Source organism: Drosophila innubila (genome assembly GCF_004354385.1).
Source record: "Drosophila innubila isolate TH190305 chromosome 3L unlocalized genomic scaffold, UK_Dinn_1.0 0_D_3L, whole genome shotgun sequence".
Taxonomy (NCBI): domain Eukaryota; kingdom Metazoa; phylum Arthropoda; class Insecta; order Diptera; family Drosophilidae; genus Drosophila; species Drosophila innubila.
The window spans coordinates 8,480,775-8,500,529 of NW_022995376.1; the positions used below are offsets into that span (position 1 = coordinate 8,480,775).

General features: G+C 37.4%; 1 protein-coding gene and 2 long non-coding RNA genes across 4 annotated transcripts in view; 1 reads left to right on the forward strand and 2 right to left on the reverse strand.

The window, feature by feature from the left end:
* The window catches only part of LOC117789010 (protein bunched, class 2/F/G isoform), a 78,113-nt gene that overhangs the window by 32,643 nt on the left and 25,715 nt on the right, over positions 1–19,755 (reverse strand). The window lies entirely within an intron of this gene.
* Positions 817–18,212, reverse strand: LOC117789011. 2 transcript variants are annotated; one of them, XR_004617821.1, is made up of 2 exons: positions 18,200–18,212; positions 817–925 (listed from the first exon to the last, which is right to left on the reverse strand). It is a non-coding gene; the product is annotated as an uncharacterized LOC117789011 (long non-coding RNA). The 2 variants fall into 2 exon arrangements; XR_004617820.1 differs by lacking the exon at positions 18,200–18,212 and adding an exon at positions 12,592–12,604.
* Positions 13,177–13,585, forward strand: LOC117789013. The gene is made up of 2 exons (XR_004617822.1): positions 13,177–13,236; positions 13,293–13,585. It is a non-coding gene; the product is annotated as an uncharacterized LOC117789013 (long non-coding RNA).

Here is a 19,755-nt window from a genome sequence, read left to right on the forward strand (position 1 = left end):
TTTTGGTATTGTATAAGGACTTAGACTGAAAGATCCCTGATTTTTACAGAGGTGTTAAACTAATGAAACCTTACTTTAGAAACTCAATTTATTAAACATTAAATATATAAAAGCGTTCTTGATAAATACATTTAATTAAATAAAAGAATAATGCAGATTTTTAAGCAAATTAAATTTATTTTAATTCCAATCATTAAATTAATGAAATCACTTGCTCAAACGAAACTGATTTTAGTTCAACGCAGAATAAATTTCTGCGAAACGCATAATTGGTTTTGAGATTACATTTGGTTGCAAGAGATTTCTGTGACACCCCTGGCAAAGAGAATTAGATCTAAGATTTGCTAGGGAGAAAAACTAGAGAGCACATGCTGTTGTGCCACTTGCACAGGAGGCACCACTCGTTTGTGGTGCCTCTGCCACTCAAGTTAAAAGGCTTCAACATTTGTTCATTTGTTGCTGTTGTTGTTGTTGTACTCAAAGCATGGTTGAGATGCAGTTGGGATAACCGGCAAAGCTGCTGCTAAATGAGTGGATGCTGTGGCATGAGACGGACTTGGCAATTAAGCAAGCACCGGGAACATAAAAGAGGTGAGCTGAGAAAGAGGCAGCACAGGGGAATGACGTAATAGCTACAATGACTAAGTAATTGGTATATGGAGCCAGACTAGAGTATAAGCTAGCTGCAGTCCTATTTACCTGCTGGTTGCCATAGACCGACATTGTTGATGAGCCTTCATTAAAAACTGAGCTGCCTGTTTCTGTGTGCATCTTTCTCCCATTCTCTCTCTCTCTCTCTCCATTTTTCTCTCTGTCTGGATGACACTGTGCAGTCTCTTAACACATGTAAAGCTTATCAAGTGCTTGTAAAACTCTTACTGGGCTGACAGACTACATTAAGTGCGTATACACATACACACACACACTCGCAACAGCATAAATAGCGAGTTAATTCTGGCAGAGAGAACAGAGAACATGTGTCGTCCATTTAGCCCAGTTGACTGGGAATTATTGACGCGACTTGACTGATTTTCCACTTAAAAGGTTGTCAGCCATTAACCAAACTGCCACTCACTGCGTAATTTGAGATGTTCGACAATTAAGAGGAAATTACAGAAGCAAAAAATCAAGAAAGGAAAGTTATAGTCGCCGAAGATTTGATACCCTGTGAAAGCTCAATTTTAGCCAAGCTTAATGAAGATGTAAATATTTCAATATATCAAGAAGATGTCATAAAAATTGAGGGACTAGAACTCATATCGTCGTCCTGCTCAAGAATATATTTATTTTAAAGGATCTTCCAGGCCTACTTTAAAGTGTTACACATTGCTTGACAAAATTATAAAACCCTCTGCAAGGCTATAAAAAGAGAAGAGCCATAACGAGCAACTTTTATTGCATACTCCGTGGGGCACAAACCGATGCGTGAGTCGTTAGTTGAACTTGTTAACCTGACCAAATTGGCAAGCATTGACGTTAACAAGACTGCCAGACAGTCAGATAGAGAGAGAGAAGTGACTGATGAGTTGGTTAGCGTGGTTTTTCACTCACGGATCGCTGCTCAGATTTTTTGACAGTCAGATTTGATAGTCAACGCTAATGAACATAGTCATGTATTATTTGCCATTTGGCTTTTGACTATTTTGTCATGTTGTGGTCAGTGGTTGCAAGAGCTGTAAATAAGCTTATATTAAACTCAATTTAAGCTAGTCTAAGAGCATTATACAAAAGTTGATTTTTAAAGCAAGATTACAGTTTTCCATTAGATTAATTGGTTTAATTTGGATTGAATTAAGCTTAACTTCTTTGCAAAATTAATTTCTATTCAAGCTTAAAACTTGTCAAGAAGTTGAGCTCTACTAGATCAATGATTTAAGTGTCATTTTCAGCTTTAAGAGACTTTGGCTCATAACTAAATCAACTTTAATGTGCTTGTTAGCACGTGCATAACTTTTGCTGAATTTGTGAGTGTTTAAGTGTGTGTGTGTGTGTGTGTGGGGGTGTGTTTATATGTGTAAGTAACTTGAAAAACAAACAAAACTAAATAAGACATTTCAAATGCACAGTATGAGTGGAAGAGGAATAGAAAACGTGTGAGAGAAAGAGAGAGAGATAGCGAGAGTAGAGCATGAAAAGCACTCAGCCAGTAAATTAGGTTCATGTCTCAACTAGTTGACCCAAGTTAGCCCAAAATAAACAAACAGTAGAATAGTAGCAGGTGCGGAGAAGCGGAAGGAGGCGGAGTAGGAGGAGTTGGAGGTGGGAGTTGGCTACTCTCTGAACTGGGCACTTGTTCTGCTTGAGTTGTTGTTTGTTGCTGATGCTCCGGTTGGATGTACGAGGCAACGGCCCTGAACAACGAGTAAATCATAGCCATGAAATATGTGCCAGCCAAAGGAAAAACGTAGCTGACAACAACACTAACACTAACAACAACAACAACAACAACGTCAAATAGCAACTGCTATAAGCATGGCTAGTAATAATAATGAAAATACAAAATAGCCAAAGCGAGTGCTTAAATTTTATGCTACGAAACGCAAATCGTTGCTACCTTTTGTTGCTCTTACTTGTTACGTTGTTTGTTTGCCCAAATTTACGATACACCCACACACACACACACATACACATGCACATGCACACCTTTACAAAAGATGTTGTTAAGCAAAAAACGTGACCAGCAAAATATATGTATTTAAAAATCTAAAGAAAAAGAAAAACGAAAACGAAACTGAAACTGAAACAGAAACAAGCATTATAAAATGCATTGCAAGACTTTGCTCATGCGAGCGATAAAATTTTTGATGCCCTATAGCCCGAAACGCACTGCCCCCAACCCCTCAGCCTTCCCTTTCCAACCTCACCTCACCCGCAATCACAGCCATAAAGTTTGGAATGACTTGGCACTCTGGCCAAAGCTCAAAACCTGCCCTAGCAAAAGGTGCTGCTGCTCACCAATGTTTTCTGCATGATTTAATGCGTAATTTTCAGAACTTTGCAAATTTTTCAGATAATTTATCATTTGTACACCAACAACTAGAGAAAGGGCTAAGAGAGAATGGAGTTTTTGCCGCAATGACACCTGCCGTTAGCACATTTTTGACCCCACACTCTCCCCCTGTCTCTGTCTGTCGCTCTAAGTTATGGGTTAAGTGCAAGCAAAAATTGTGACCTCAGCTCATTGACATTTGGGATTTAGTGGTTAGTATGGAAGGAAGGTGGCAGCTATTACTCTTCCTGCCAGCAATGTTGCCTTAATTAAAATTTTGGTTGTTCTAAATGGGGTTGACCAGAGTGCAGACTTGACAGGAGAGGAGGGGAAAATGTACTCCCCCCACTAAGTCATAAGCTGTAAAGTTTCTAGGCCTCTTGTGATAAATGTGCGGCCAGTTGGTTAGCTTGCAATAGTTGTAATTAATGGCATGTAAATTTGCAGAATATCAGAATTTGCAGACAGGAAGTTTGTACACGTATAGAGAGGGAAAGGAAACTCCAGGTTGATTGCTTGGACAGCAGGAAAGGCGCATAATATTGATGTGGGAGACAGGAGAGATATTCATCAAAGTGTAGAGAAAATCAAAAGATAATATAAAGATATAAAAGTAATTTTTGATATAAGATTTCTTTAATAACTTTATAATAAAACTTAAAATGACACTTTACATTTAAGAAAATGCAGAAAGAATCACTTAAAGTATATCCATAGTTTGTGTATAAAATGCCATTCCCTTGAATGGGTGAAAAATTATGAAAATGTGAGGCTTTTCACAACTTTGCGCTGACAAAGTTGAGTTTAGTTGCAGGCAGCGAAAACTTTATGACAAGGAGGCAATATTAATGCATTATTCATGGAATGCCAAATATTTTTGGTATTTATGAAAATATTTTCAATATTCATTGCAGGCCAGCAAGTGGAGCAGGAAGCAGGAAGCAGAAGCAGAAGCAGCAGGAATGCAATATTAAGAGTCAGGTTGCAGGTCTGCTTCGTATTAATTATACGGAATTAATTTGCATACAACTTGAAGCGAGAGGAAATCCTTGAAACGTGTATGTTGCACAGTCTGTTCTGTTGCAAGCAACAACAAGCGTAGACTTTAATGATTTGCAAGCTATAAGTATATGATTCGGATTTGAAATGGATAACTCGCAGTTTCAGTTGCTGTTCAGACTGAAAGCTGAAGCTGAGATTGAGATGCATTCTCGATTTACTGGGCATAGTTTGATTGGAATTGATTGATTTGCATGTGGTTTGATTTAGTGGCAGATGAGGTAACCGGTCGACCAATGCATAGCCCATGTACGAGCCATGTGTCCGCCTTGAAATTGTACAGAGTGCAAATTCTTGTTGTTCAGTGTTTTTGCTGCCATTTTGTCGACTCATCTGGCAGTCGTGCAGCTTGCCCCATAACTCACACACTTTGAAATGCAACACATGGCGGCAACTGCAGCGATTCTTTTTTTCCCTCTGCTTCTGTTTACACTTTCTCGTAGCATTGGCTTTCTTTTTTTCCCTATCTCTTGTTCCATTCAGCCTCTTTGCCCGTTATTTGCTACCATTTGCTACAATATCCTTTCAAACTCTTGCTACGTTGGGTTTTTATACTGTTTTTTTTTTTTTTCGTTTTTCTCTCTTCTGGAAATATCTTTGTGAGTATCTGAGTAACTGAGTGAACAACTCTCTGCGTGCTGTGTGTGCTTGTCTATTTTTATCCCTGCTCGGGCTCCCTCTTCACATTATCACCCGACGCACATACATCGCACTGGATTTTGTCGTAATTGCGTATGGAGAACTCGTCGTCGTCGTCGTCGTCATCCTCATCGTCAGGCAGTCAGTCAGTTCAGCTCAGCTCTTTAATAAAGTTTCGTCTTTCAGCTCTTTTTTTTTTTTTTTTTGCTTTCTTTCTTTCATTGCGTCTTTTGCTACCTTCGTTTCAGTATATATTTTTTTTGTTTCGCCCTTTATAGTGCTGTTGAGATTTGAGAGCGACGGTCACCCCATGCTGCGTATTTCACTATGGGCTACCGTCTGAGTGTCGACCCGGACCCGGCTGGCATTCAGGCAACTAGGCAGCCAGTCAGCTATAGCTAAAATTAGACTCCACACATCCAAGGGACGTTGCACGTTGTAGGAGCTCCGCTCATTAAGCAACCAATGGCAATGGCAACGGCAACATCAACATCAACGACATACGGCACAGCATTTTAATTTGCGGCATTAATGCGTAGTAAATAAGGCAGCATGGATATGGAACCATGACCATATCATGGCATACATAGAGATATGTCTGCACGCTCATATATATACTCCTTTATTCCGCTTGGGCGTGCGGTATTATAAAGCGCTTACGACACAGTGGCAGGTTATCCCAAAAGAGAGACTGTATAAATATGGGGCTTAAAATAGGCATAACAGCACTTATGACTGAGCCCTAGCTATACAATATGCAGATACTTGTATATATACTATTGGATTGCAGAGGAAATGCGTGTTGATTTAGTTTTATTGGAGCAAGAGCTGGCAGCACACAAAGCCGGCAAGCATGTGTTAGCTGTTTATACACTTTGCAAGTAAATACGTTTATATTTATATATGCAATACCTGTATCGCATTAGTTTCTGTTAGCATGGTACATACCTGAAAGAATAGAGAGAGACAAAAAAAGAGCTAGTTTGTGGTTCAATTTTAAGACATCAAAGAAACTTTAATAAATACTATTTATTAAAAAATTATTATCAATCCTTTAAAATTTTATATGTAAAATATCATAAAGGTATCATTAAATAAAAATTACTTTTATATTTTTATGTTTAATATGATAGAAAATAGTACTCTATCATTCCAGTTACTCCACAGTTTCTCAACAACTTATTTATAATATTCCTATTCCATTTTCTGAATATATTTCCTATAATTGCAAGCTCCATTATAATAAAAAAAATACGTTTTCAAAATAATATGCTAGATTTGCGTGTTTTATGATTTTCCCACATAATTAATAAAAATTATTTGAACAGCATTCAGTGCCTGTGGGTATTAGAAAATCATTAAAAGTTTTTAAAAAACGTGAGTTTAACTAATTTGTACTTGAAATTTTTCCATCGCAACTGCAAAACTAGTTTTGCATTTTATTTTAATTATATTTTTCGAGTTATTCGACTAATTATTTTCACAGTTTATGGCATCGCAACACGCATAACAGACTAATTTGTGAATAGAAGTTTGCATGCGCATATTTAATGCAAATCAAATAACTCCTCTCCGTTCTAAACAAAGAAAAGCCGGAAAATATGTACGGATTATGTGACAAAATCTGCTTATTTCGGAACAAAAAAAAAAACAACAACAAACAAAAAATGCAAACAAATTGTTCAACTAGTTTACACAATAGTTAGTAAATGCAATTGGCAGATTCTTTTCACTCAATAAATCGTGATTAAATACAAAAAAAGAATTGATATCTAAATGTATATGGATTAAAATATGCATAAATCAAATGTAAATACATATAAAAACAGGCTTTGTTGTCGAGTCATTAAAAAATACAAAATATTTAATGTGTGCATAAATTAAAGCATAAATTGTGCGGCAAATGTTTCAATTACATAAACAAGCGAAAATACTTGTATTGTTGACACAGCCAGCTGCTGACGCTTAACGCATGAATGAGAGAGACAAACAACGAGAGCGAGAGAGAGAGAGAGAGAGAGAGAGAGAGAGAGAAACAGAGTGAGAGGGATATATTGGCTGTGCACTTAAACACATTTTCTGTATTCTCTCTCTCAGAGTCTGGTCGTTTAATCAGACTAAATTGACACTGGGGGTCAAATTCATTAAGATAGAAATATTTCGCTTGTTTCGTTATTGTTTCTGCGTTCGGAATCGCGTCGTCAGGGCGTTGGCTTTGGATGTTTATTTTTCATAAATTTCAAAAATAGATAAGCTGCCAGGCATTATTTTCCATTAAACTAAGCAGTGGCATTAGCATGTGCAACTCGTAGTCTTCGAGTACCTAGGCCCAGTAATTGTTGCCTTTCCCGGAAAATTCGAGAATGAACAGGAAATACTCAAGTGTCTGTGTCCAAACCAAAGCAAATTAACAAAACTGTTTGAGATAACAAGCGGAGAGATAAAAGGAAAGGGAAAGAAATAATGACAGAGAGAGAGAGAGAGAGAGTGGAAAATATAGAGATTAAATGTTACAAGGCACGCGAAAATTTATAAATAAAATTCTAAAGTAAATGACATGACGGGGGGACAGCAGCAAGGCAGGGGAGGAGCTGTGGCTACGCACCGTCAGGATATGCGTGACTAGCATAAAAATTAAACAAAATATATATTTGTGAGTGCTGAGTGTCAAACGATAGGCGATTGTAAACGTGGCAACCCAATGGCGCCTCCAAGTACACACAGTCAATACAAATACATAAATAAATGTAATGGCTTTTGCAACAACACAACACCATAAGTAGTACAGAAGGTGGGAAAGAGAGAGTGAAAGAGAAAAGAGAGAAGCTACAAAAAAAAATCAGTAACATTTATTTTATTTATTTTGGTCTTAGCTTAAGGCGTGGCGAAAAGCAGAGTATTATTTTGATTTCCAAAGCGCTGACTTAACAAAGATCTATAGCTGGAGATGCTTGTATCTGTGTGTGTGTGTGTGTGTGTGTAGGCGTTGATGAAGAGCACATGTGTACAAGTATGAAGTATAATGGAAACAGATGCTTCTGGTAAGCTGTGCAGCTGTGCAAATGATAAAAGCCTTTAAATATTGTTCTTAGAGGAAATCCTTCTTCTTAAATTTCTATTCATATTTTAGAAAACACACTTCTGTTCTGCCATTCAATTTGACAATATTGGAAACTGTAGAGTATCTCTCACTTTAGTCAAGCTAAGATTAAATATACTTCAATTCAAATTATCTTATTTTGCGTTTAATAAGGTAATTATTTAAATATGGTATGCTAATATTCAAACCGTTATTCTCAACACCTTTATAATGTTAACAACATCCAAAATTGGCCAAATTTATAATTTAAGATCAACAGATTTCTCTCATCTCATTCATTAAAATTTTAGCCTGTTAAACAGCTCGAAATGTCATGTTAACAACCTTTAAGAATATCTAAATTATGTTAATGCAAGACGCACTAAATTTCTCAAAATTGTTAATATAACAAACACGTTAGATTCAATATTGAAACCTGTTAGTGAATTATTTACTTTCATATTATTAATTTAACAAGACGCAATTAAGTTGTACATTACATTTTCGATAGAATAGGAATAAGCTTAAATCAATGATGATAATACGACCTCAAGCTACTTATAATAATGTGAATTGTCATTAAAATTGAGTTTGCATCAAAATTCAAATGAAGGGCTTTTCAAAATTAAGATCATTCTGGACTGCCTTTGAATTTGTATCGACTTTCATGTTAATAGTAGTTATAATTGAAGCAAGAGTAACTCAGATTGAAAGCTGTCGTATTTATGCATACGAGTATATGAAGCAACTCAGTGGCATTTGCTGAATGAACTCTTCACATAATTGATATTATAAATTCCAATGTTAGACAAAAGAACAGATATCACAAATTTGTTCGGCCCACAGCAAACGATCAACGTGAATTGCCTAAATTGCCCCTTTATTAGTTTTTTCACACACACTAAAAACCAAAAGAAGAACACAAGAACAAAAAGAAAAACATTTTTTTCCCTTACCCAACAACAAATTGGTAGGCTTGCGTGCTAGTCGCGCATTAAATGGCTGCCAGGACACGGCCAACTACAATAGCAACAACAACAACTGGGAGAAATAATGACAGAACTGAGGCAAAAATATAATAAAGAAACTTGGCCACTTTTAGTTTTCGCTTTTGTTTGAAACTCATACTTGACAGCCCCACTGTGCACAGTGTATAGTGTACACTGTTGTTATAGTTTTTGCTGACCAATTTCTTGGCCTTTTTTTTTGATGTTGTTTTTTTTTAATATTACCCTCATTATTATTTCGCTTTCGTTTCGCCTCACACTAACAACATTCATGTACATTGTACACAATTAAGTGGTGCTGACCTAGGTGGGATATGTGAGATCCTGTGTGTGCTGCAGCCCTCATCAAATCGTTATTGATTGTTGTGGAGCAACAATAAAAGGAGTTGTAGTAGCTCCCCATTGAAGCTGAAATTAAGTGCCCTCTTTTAGGCTATCATTAAAGCCTGTATCCTGCGGGCGCGCCTCATAAATATCGCCAGCATATTGATGGCTATCTGGCACGCAACCGATTTGCCAGCCAACCGAACAGTAACTTACTTGTTTCTGCTTTATTTTCCTTTCTTTCTGTTTTTTTTTGTATTTTGGCTTCAAAGATAATTTGATAAGTGTTTGAATGCCTGCAGGATGTGGCTACTGTTTACGAGTCACCGAACGAGATTCAAGGCTGCCAATAAGTTGATTTAATCTCAGTGCCATGTAAATTATGAGTACTCAAGTACACGAGCGTATTTAATGAATACCCCCTTAAAGTCAGTAACAATCTGATTTCCACATTCCATTCTAATTTCATAATAATAAAGAAGAATACTTATTTTCGGCACGTCGAGAATTTTGATACCCTTGCAGAGGGCTGTATTTAATTCTCGACTGATCGCTCCAATAGTTATATGATATAGCTTAAAAATTTAATAACTTTGTAAAGCTTTCAAAGGCATAGTAATAATAATAATTGTAATGAGAAATTTAAGAAAATTTTTTAAATAGAATCGCTTTTTGCTGGAAATGACACAGTGTTTTTACAGGTATTTTAACTGTTCTTTGTGCAGCCGGCGATCTGCACGTAGTCTTAACTCATCCACATTTCGGGCACATTCCAAAATCCAACACACTTCATTATATAACATGCAGAAAGCCCCTGGTCAGACGCAGCTGTCAGAACGAGCCTAAAACAAATGACACAAGTGCGTGTATCTGTGTGTGTTAGACGTCGTTTCCATGCCACATACGTGTATAACACAATCTCCCACTCCACGCCTCCCTCAGCTATTTACACACACACTATTACCCTCCATAAACCGCCCTCCCCATTGGAATCCCCGTAACTACGAATCATTTGCGTTGCTATCAACGCCAGTGTCATTTGCATGCAGAGAGGAACCCAAAAACAAATGTCAAAATCATAGAATCGACTAGCCAAATGGTGTGTGCTTGTGTATGTGTGAGTGTGTGCGTATCAAGGGGTGATTAAGTGTGTGGGGAGGGGAACACAGCATGTGTAGGCTGCGTTTATTGAATACGCAAAAACATGAAAATGACAATAAAGCATAGCAAAAGACAAAAACAGAACAAAGCATAATTAACATGCAAAACATACAACGATTATTGGAATGTTTGTTGAAAGAGATGGCGAGAAAGAGAAAAAGAGGGAGAGGTGAATCTTTCATTATTTTGCAGCTGTATTCATGAAAACGAAAATCTTGATGAAATTGTTTACATATGCCACATACGGCAAAAGAATAAGTATTACAGGCCAATGACAGGGGCAGCCGCCCATTTGCTTAAATATATAATTTAAACCCGAAATGTACTCCGAAAGTGAATCAGATAAAGAATAAAGATCAAGAAGAGACTCATTTCTTTTAATATAAATATAATTTTGTGGGATAATGTTATTCATGATCTGATGGCTTGTTAAGTTTTGTGAAGAGCGGTCGTTTAATTTTAATAAGCTTTTAAGTGAAGAATTTTAAGGAAAAGACAGGAGAACAATTTTCTTTAGAAAAATTATTTATATTTGAATGCAGAATAAATTAAAAGGCCAAATTATGACCAAAATGACATTCCGCTTGAAAATCGGTTTAGTTTTGACAAAGTTATGGAAGTTTGAAGTTGGTCAGACCAGGGATCTAACAACTTTACAAGTCAAAATTTTTGTCAGATTTCACATGATTTTTTACAGAAAAATGAAACGTCTCAGAACCAAATTTAAAGTGTTGTTTTATACTAAATACGATATAAGGAGTCGATTAAAAGTGAAAACTTGAGTTTTAAAATTTTCAATTTTTAAAATTCCAAAGGGGGGACCCTTAGCATCAAACCCATGATTTTGAGAAAAATAATTTTTTTTACAAAATAAATAAAATTTAAATGCAGAATGAATTAAGAGGCCAAACCAAGATAAAAATGACTTTCCGCTTGAAAATCGGTGCAGTTTTGACAAAGTAATGAAAGTTTAAAGTTGCTCACGCCTCTGACCAGCAACTTTACAAGTCAAAATTTTTGTACAATTTTCCATGAATTTTTACAGAAAAATGAAACGTCTCAGAACCAAATTTTAAGTGTTGTTTTATACTAAATACGATATAAGGAGTCGATTAAAAGTGAAAACTTGAGTTTTAAAATTTTCAATTTTCAAAATTCCAAAGGGGGGACCCTTAGCATCAAACCCATGATTTTGAGAAAAATAATTTTTTTTACAAAATAAATTAAATTTAAATGCAGAATGAATTAAGAGGCCAAACCAAGATAAAAATGACATTCCTCTTAAAAATCGGTTCAGTTTTGACAAAGTTATGAAAGTTTGAAGTTGGTCGAAGATTTGATTTAGCAACTTTACAAGTCAAACTTGTTGTCCAATTTCACGTGATATTTTACAACAAATGTAACGTCAAAGAATCAAATCTAAAGTGTGCTTTTTATACTTTTTACGATATGAGAAGTTGATTCAAAGTGAAAGCTTGAGTTATAAAATTTCAAAGGAGGACCCTTGTCATTAAAAAAGTTTCGTTTTTCTACTAAGGCCAATGACTTATTCGTCCACTCTTACAAAATTATAGCTTATCTGGGCAGTATCAAAGCCCTGACAACTTTATGATTTACTCATGGAAAGTAGATTTCTGGAAAGCTTTATAAAACTTGTAATTTTATGCTAGACATTTCCCGAAACTATAAAGTTGTGACTGCAACATCTCAAACCATTCGTTACTATATGATATACCAAGCTGATCCAGCTGGTTCACGCACATGTGCTGCATGCAACAAAAACAGCATCTGTGCCAAGTTTCATCGCTTGAACTGTAGAGAAAGGAGTATTGGGGTCTATATAAAGTGCAGCGCAACGAAAGGGGAGTAAAAGGGGAAGTTTGATGGGGATGAGGGCAATCGAGAGGAGAGGTGAGTATATTTATATGTGCTGCGTGCGGTTTTTTTTCCAGACTGTGCCGTAGAGCAATGCCAAAAAAGCCAATTTAACGCTTGAATACAATTTTCAATTTAAAGTTTTGCGTTTTCTTATATCGCAGTTCTCTTTCTCTTCCTCCCTCTGGCTGCCATCGCTTACGCCCAGCAACTTGTTACGTTTTTAGTTGTGCTTTTTTATGCCACGCCCCCTTTGGGTAACGCACAATGTGCGCTTTGGGGCGAATTAAGGAGGACGGGATGATGAAATCAAAACGGATGTGGTGCAAGGGAAGAGAAGTGTCTCAAAATCCATCAAAGAAAAAAAAGCGCCTTAAAAAGCTCGCATAAAAGTTGACTTTGATTAAAGTTCGAACTTAAGGCACAAAGTATAAAAGCAGACGCACACACACACACACACACACACCCACACCCACACCCACACCCACACCCACACAAGGATATCGCCAAGGATACACATAAACACTTAGAGCAGCTCAGCAGGAGGGCTTTATCGAAAGTGGGGAGGTGGATTCTCAACCAGCCAGAAGCGAAGCCAAAAGCCAAGTCAATGTAACTGAAGCTATAAGTGAGCCAAAGCTGATTGAAATGATTGAGGCGAAATGACGCGATATCAGCTACAAAGAGAGAGGGTGAAAGGAAATGAGGAAGAGAGGTAGATATAGAGGAAAAAAGAGAAAAGGCAGCTAAGTGCGCGTTGCTGTTGTGTGTCAACAGACAGAAGCACAGTTTGTATATTGCAACATCAAAGTTGATGGCAAGTGGTAATTTGTTTTAGATAGATGAGACGCAGCTAAAAGTACATTAAAAGTATGAAACCATTCTATCAAGGATTAATAGATGATGCTGTGTCCACTTTGTCATGAAAAAAGGCTAAACTTCAATTTAAATGAACTAATTAAAGCTGAGTAAAATAATTTTAAATACAAATCAAATTCACTTGTACATTTTGAAATAAATTCCAATTGAATTACGAAACTTGAGTCTGTTAAAAGAAAAGTTATGAAATCGTATCTTTCAGGCAATTATTTTGAAGAATTTATGTATGCCACGCCCACAGTGAAACATGCTGAGTTTGTTTTAATCAATTTCTACTTAGCACTGCATCAATCTTTTGGCCCAACCCCATTCTGGAGTCTGTCGTCTTGGTACATACCTGTAAGTAGAAGAAGATAAATTGCGTTGAGTGGAGAGCATCGATCAAAATATTTTCAAAAATTATGATGTTTTTCACTAATCAATTGTTTGATGTTTATAAACACAGATGTACACATGTTGGCTAAAGAGTTGGGGTAAATATTTAAGCATTACTGGCAAAATTTATGTGATATGTTGTGGGGGGCAAATAACAAACAAGGCCCAAATACAATAGAAGCAGTCGGAACTCGTTAGCCATTGCCGTTGCCGCAATGCGATGAGTTGTTAGTTTTTAATGAGCAACGAACGTTGATCACAGCACTTATTATTCGAGTCTGGTCGACTCGGGGTCGCATTATGTGATCTTTTTGGCCACGCACAAGCTGTTAACAAAAAAGACCAGAAACAAACACAATTAAAAGGCCAAAAACTAGTTGGTAAGTGCGGAAAATGTGCGTTGCTTGCTTTTGATAATTTCATAATTCTTTTTTTTCTTCTTTTTCACGCGCTTAAAAGATTGCTTAACTGCGCTGTGTGCACTAATGACAGTGAGCGCCATCAGTGTTTGGCCCATTGACCAAGTCCAGCGCGAGGTAGCATCGAGGTCGCTCCTAATGCAGCTCATCTTTCAGCCAGGTTTTTATGGCAACAAAGTTGGGAAGTTTCATTACGATAGTCAAGTGTATGAGACACTCAGTAGAAGCAGTGAAAAAAAGATAACAACGTCTATTGAGTTTTTTCATTTTGCAAATTGTTTTTGCTGGTGCTGTCCAAATGAGTTTTCAATATTCTGAAATGTGTGTGAGGGTGTGCGAGTGTGTGTTGAACTGTTGCTGCTATGCGACACGCACAGAAGCAAACAGCAAATAAAGTTTTCACCATGTGTTTCTTTTTTCCCTTTTTATTTTGTTTGCACAGTTTTTGCCCTTTTTTTTACAAGAGGCAATCAATGCCTGGACTCAAAATGGATTCCCTTTCAAATGTGAACGATGACGACAGCTTTAGAATTGTCTTTTTAATTAAAAATTGTATGTGTAGCATGCGTAGGCAGTTGTTTACAATCAAATTAAAGTTGTTCCACATACATTTAAAGCGGAAGAGGAAGAGGAGGAAACTTGACGAAAATTATTTAACAACGCACAATTCAGAACGAGATCCTAGAGATCCTGGGGCACGTCTCTATAGTCGTTCCATTGTTGCAGTTTTTCATACAACACGCGACATTTTCATTTGAATTTTATGCCCAAGAGCACAGCACGGCAACAACAGAGGGTTACAAAAGTAACGCATACGCCCCGTTCACATACACACATTCACACACAGATCCATACACATGCACACACACGCTTTCACACACATCTTGTTTTCATTTCCGTCAGCTACAATTGACGCTGCTCAACTTAACCTCATTCCTCAGTCCTGCCGCCGTTGTGGCATTTTCATTTGCATATTCAACAACCTCTCGGTGTCCTCGCACAGTACCCTTTTGGGGTTTTTAACTTTTACCAGGCCATGGCACCTTCATTTGTTCTTAACCCAAAAGCAGCTTGGCTCATACAACTTTCACACAAGTTTGGCAACGCACTGAAGAGTATACAGCTTAAACAGAAGAAGAATGTTGAAAGCTCTTTCTAATGAAGAGCTCTATCAAACTCTTGTGATCTGCTTAAAGTTTTCTAACAATTGAAAGCTCTTTTGTTTATATTCGTAAGCTCATTTAATTATTGCATTTAAACAATCTGTTTTATAAGAGCATTTCATTGTCGAAACAGATTTATATCTCTTAATGCCTATTTAGACCCTTTTTCCAAAGAATGAAGAAAGAAGTATTTTTTCACGACTCCAGGAACATCTAGAATAAGTGATATAAGTACAGGGTCTGCTCTAGTCCAGTACTCTCAACTGTAGCCGTTTTTTCTGACAGTTATTGTTGTCATTGCATTTTTGTTGTATCTTTTGGCAACACAAAATTAAAAATAATATTCGCCACTGCAGCTTTTGGGGCTGGAAAGAAGTGAGGCAGCTGCATCTTTCCACTTTGCTAGCTGACATGATAAAGTGTTGCCTTGGCTTGCTTAGTTGCCCCTGCCTGCCGTTGCATGCCCCTTTTGTCGGCATGTTCTGTCTGCATTGTCACGTTTCGCTGCTGTGGCAGGACATGCCGCCCAGGACAGGCCACTTGTTTCTTATCAAATGAAAGTATATAAATTGATGCTGGCCTCTTTAGCTGTTGACTGTTGGCTTGGCTTGGCTTGGCTTGAATTGGGTTGGAGATTTTCCAGCTGCTGCACAAGCAATTTACAGGCAGCGGCTGCTAATTGCAAAGGGAGGTGAATTGAATTTTGAAAGTGTTTGCCAGGTTGGCAAAACCTGCTAGCCCAAGTGTGTGTTACACACACGGCACATAATCAACCTGACTGTCAGAGGAGAACAACATCCATTGTCTATAATGGTTGTCGACTCGCATTTTCACCTGCAAAAATGGCGAATATTTCGTGTGCGCATAATTACGTGGCACTACAAAAGTGTTGCCTGCCAACAGGCGTACAACACACAGATACACACTCACACACACACACACACACACACACACGGACATTCTGCCTAGCAGCTCATTAGACTTGCATTTGTTGTTGCTGCGTCTGTGTCTGGCACTCACTGATGACGCATACGTCATGTTGTACAAACGCGGAGTCGCGACTTTGGCTGATGCTGCAACAACGCCACGACGGTTGCATATATTTCTTGTAATTAAAATCACATTGAAGCCCGGATAGGGAGCCAGACTTTGCCTTTGAGGCAAGGCAACAAACTTGTTGACTGGTGTATATATACATACATATCCACCCGTGTGTATGTGTGCGCCTGTGTTTGCTGTAATTAAACTAAATTAAGAACTCTCTTGGCATTAAAATGAGATTTACGCTTCAGAGCAACGCAACATTGAGAGCAACAAACTTGGGCAACTGTCATTTGAAATGAAAATTTGTATAGCACGCTCCAACCATGCTTAATTAATTTCTAAAGCCCAGGCGCAAGCAGATGACAAAAAAAAATGAAATGTACAGGGAGTTGGTGGGAAGGCGATAACTTCACTGCAAACTTTTCTCCAGCTGTGTGTTGCCTTAGTCAATTATGACAGTCGAAAATTGTAACCGAAAATTCAGTCATTTTAGCGCAATGTCAAAAGATTTTCGAAACCAAAAAAACTTTACTTTACAAGGCTGCTTTAGAATTAGAAAGCACTAAGAAAGTTAAGTGAAAGACAATTAAATCAAAAGAGAACAATGACAATTGACAATTTTAAATTAAAATGGAATACAATTCTATGAAATATCGTCCATGCTCAGTTATTAACTTACAGCTTTAATGTGCTTTTAAAGCTCTTTCCGTTTTATTATCTAAATAGACAACTTTGTCTATTCATTTTCTTGCACATAATTCAATCTATTGCCTTAAATTACTAAAACAGCTCTCGAAAATTGCACAAAACATGCGCATTTCAATTAAAACAAACCACGAAACTCAGTTGAATGCAAATTAAAAACTGAGAACGAAATGTTGTCAGCTTACTTTGCTTTCAATTAAAATCCACACACAGACAATAAAACGAAATCGCTTTTGTTGGTCGGCTAAAAGTTTCTTTCGACTTTGATGGTCATGTGCAAAGTAATTTTTTTTTTCTACAATTCCAGGACGAGGATGAGGCGCCTGCGCGAATGAAATAAGAAATTTGCATATTATTTGCATATGCATGAGGTGAAATTACAAAACGTTTGCTTTAAGATTTACAAAATGTTGTTTGGGGCTTTTAGATGGGCGATTTCAATGAAATACGCAATTATGCAGAGAGCAAGTAATTAGTGAAGAAAGGCATGAACAGACAGCAAAGGAGCAAAAGAAGACTCCCTGACTCTAACTCTCAAATTGCCCTTAAAATATTACAACTGCCTTTAGACTTCTTCACTCGCATTTTATGCTTTATTGCAATTTTATGTCTTAATTTTGGAAAGAAAAGGAAACAATGCCAGTGCAAAGGAAGACGACGGCTGTGACGTCTGTGGAGGATGCTGCGGCAAATGTGTATTTTATGCATGCCCCAAAAGGTGGCAACAACCGGTACACAGACACAGACAGTGGCAAAAAAGAAATGCCAAAAGGGAAGCGCTGTCAGATGCCGCAGGAAAACCGCAATGAGAAAATATATATTTTTACATTTTGGCCAAGGCGCGAATTGTAACAAACGATGATGGAACGGCAACAACAGTAGTCACAGTGCCAGCAAAAAAAACTTTGGTCACTTCTGACTGTCTTCCTCTGTCTCCCTCTCGCTCTTTCCTTTTCCATCTATCATTCAAGGCAATTGTTTAGCGCAAAATGCGCATTTAATTCGCTTTTGTGTTATGCCGCACACGCAAATCGAGCGCAGAAAATAAAGTTGAATAAGTGGAAACGAACACAACTGCGAGGAATGGGAAAGAAAAATGAAGGGAAGAGTTTTGGGAATCGGGATAAATGCAAATGCGGCAAACAGAGAAAACATTATTATAATATGGTAAATATGAAATGCTGCGACGTTCAAACTTTTCAACAGAACGCGAATAAAATTTATGCATTCCAATTATGAAACGTGCCAAAATAAACGTAAAATAAAATGGAGTACGGACGGAAGGAAGTTCCGGGCGCCGTTTTGGTGCGTCCGGAAATGCACTCGAAAAAGTTATGCGGGCCAGCAAAAAAAAAAATATAGAAATAATATATATAATGGAAATTAATTAAATGAGTGGCAAGGCAAAGAACTCCTCAGACCTCTACAAGCTTTGATTGCTTGGTCAATACACAAACAACGGAATGCACACACACACATACACACACACACAAATACATTGTCAATTGCAGCAGTTTCCATTGCAGTTGCCCTTTGCGTCTCTCTCACCTGTTTTGCCACCCAAAAAAAATGGCATGGCAAATACGCAAACTGAAGGTTAAACAGCAGCAGCCACAACCACACTCAGGATATTGCCGATGCCAAATAAACTTTGACTAGCCTGCCAAATTTTTCTCTCTCAACAGAAAAAAAATGCATGAAAAATATATATAAAAAGAACTTTACAGAGATTTCATTTCGTTTGCTTTTTTGTTGGTTGATTTTTCTAGCTTGATTGAATGGCAGTTGGGAACAAAAAGAACTCTTTGGCTTCCAGGGCTGCACACACACATTATAAATAATACGCCCTGGCCTCTTTGCTGGGGGTGTCAGCTGGCGCCGAAAAATATGCAATAAAATTTATTTTTGCACACTGCTCGACATACATAGAAAGAAAGATACCCTCACAGCCAGTCTGAAAACTGTTCTGTCGCATATGTTGTGCAACATTTCCGTTTCCGTCTGTTCTACCAAAAATGTTCACACAACACCAAAAAGGAACGAAAAAAGAAAATTATGTGTGAAATGTAACAAAGAAAAAAATATAAAACATAAAAAAAAGATACTCAGAAAAAGATGACAAAGTTTGCACTTTAACAAGAAAATAATCAAATAAATTATCATAAAGTGTAAAAAAAAACCGTTTTGTTTTGGCCGGAAGTCACGTACTGTCTGCAAGGGCCCAGTCATATGTGTGTGCGAAAGAGAGAGAAAGAGATAGGCATAGCAAGTGTAAGCAAGACAAAATGTAACACTGTCTGGTGGGTTTTATTAACTTTGCTAAAAACATCGTAAAAGGGGGCGACGCTGCTTTAAATTATGGCCAAGTGGCTAAATTATGGGAATGTCGCGTAAAAGGCGACCTCCCCCTTTTCTCCAGCCAAAAAAGGGGCAGGCAGACAAAAGACAAATGGTTTTCATGTGTAAATTATAATTGGAAAACAGGCTCCACAAAAGGGTAAGCGGGAAGTAACGAGCGGCTGATAGGGCAAAGCTTAAGGAAGAGCCAAAACTTTACAAAAGTACTTGAAATTTGAAGAACAAATAAAGATGGGAAATGAAATTTATCAAGAAAGCAGCTGAAACGCTTACAAGATTAAGAAAGTCACTGAAATGATTTATAAATTTTCAAGACTTTTGGAAATCTATTAGACATATATAGAAAAATATGGTAAAAATAGAAAACTTCAAGAAAATAATGAATTTAGAATAATAGTACATTAATTTGAAAAGTTTATTAAGAGGGAAATCTTACTAGAATAGAATAGTTAAAGTGAAATCTAAGATTGGTCTACAGTGGATTTCTGTTCAGAGACTGAATCTTTATAAGCGCCAACAACTTGCTAACAATTTAAGCTTATTCACAAGTAACTCAGGGCAGACACACACACGCACACGCACACTCACACACATACACACACTGCGCTGTTGGCAAACCATCAAGCTGACAATCATAACAGGTCCTCAGGCTGCTTCAGACGAGCTGGACTGGAACTTT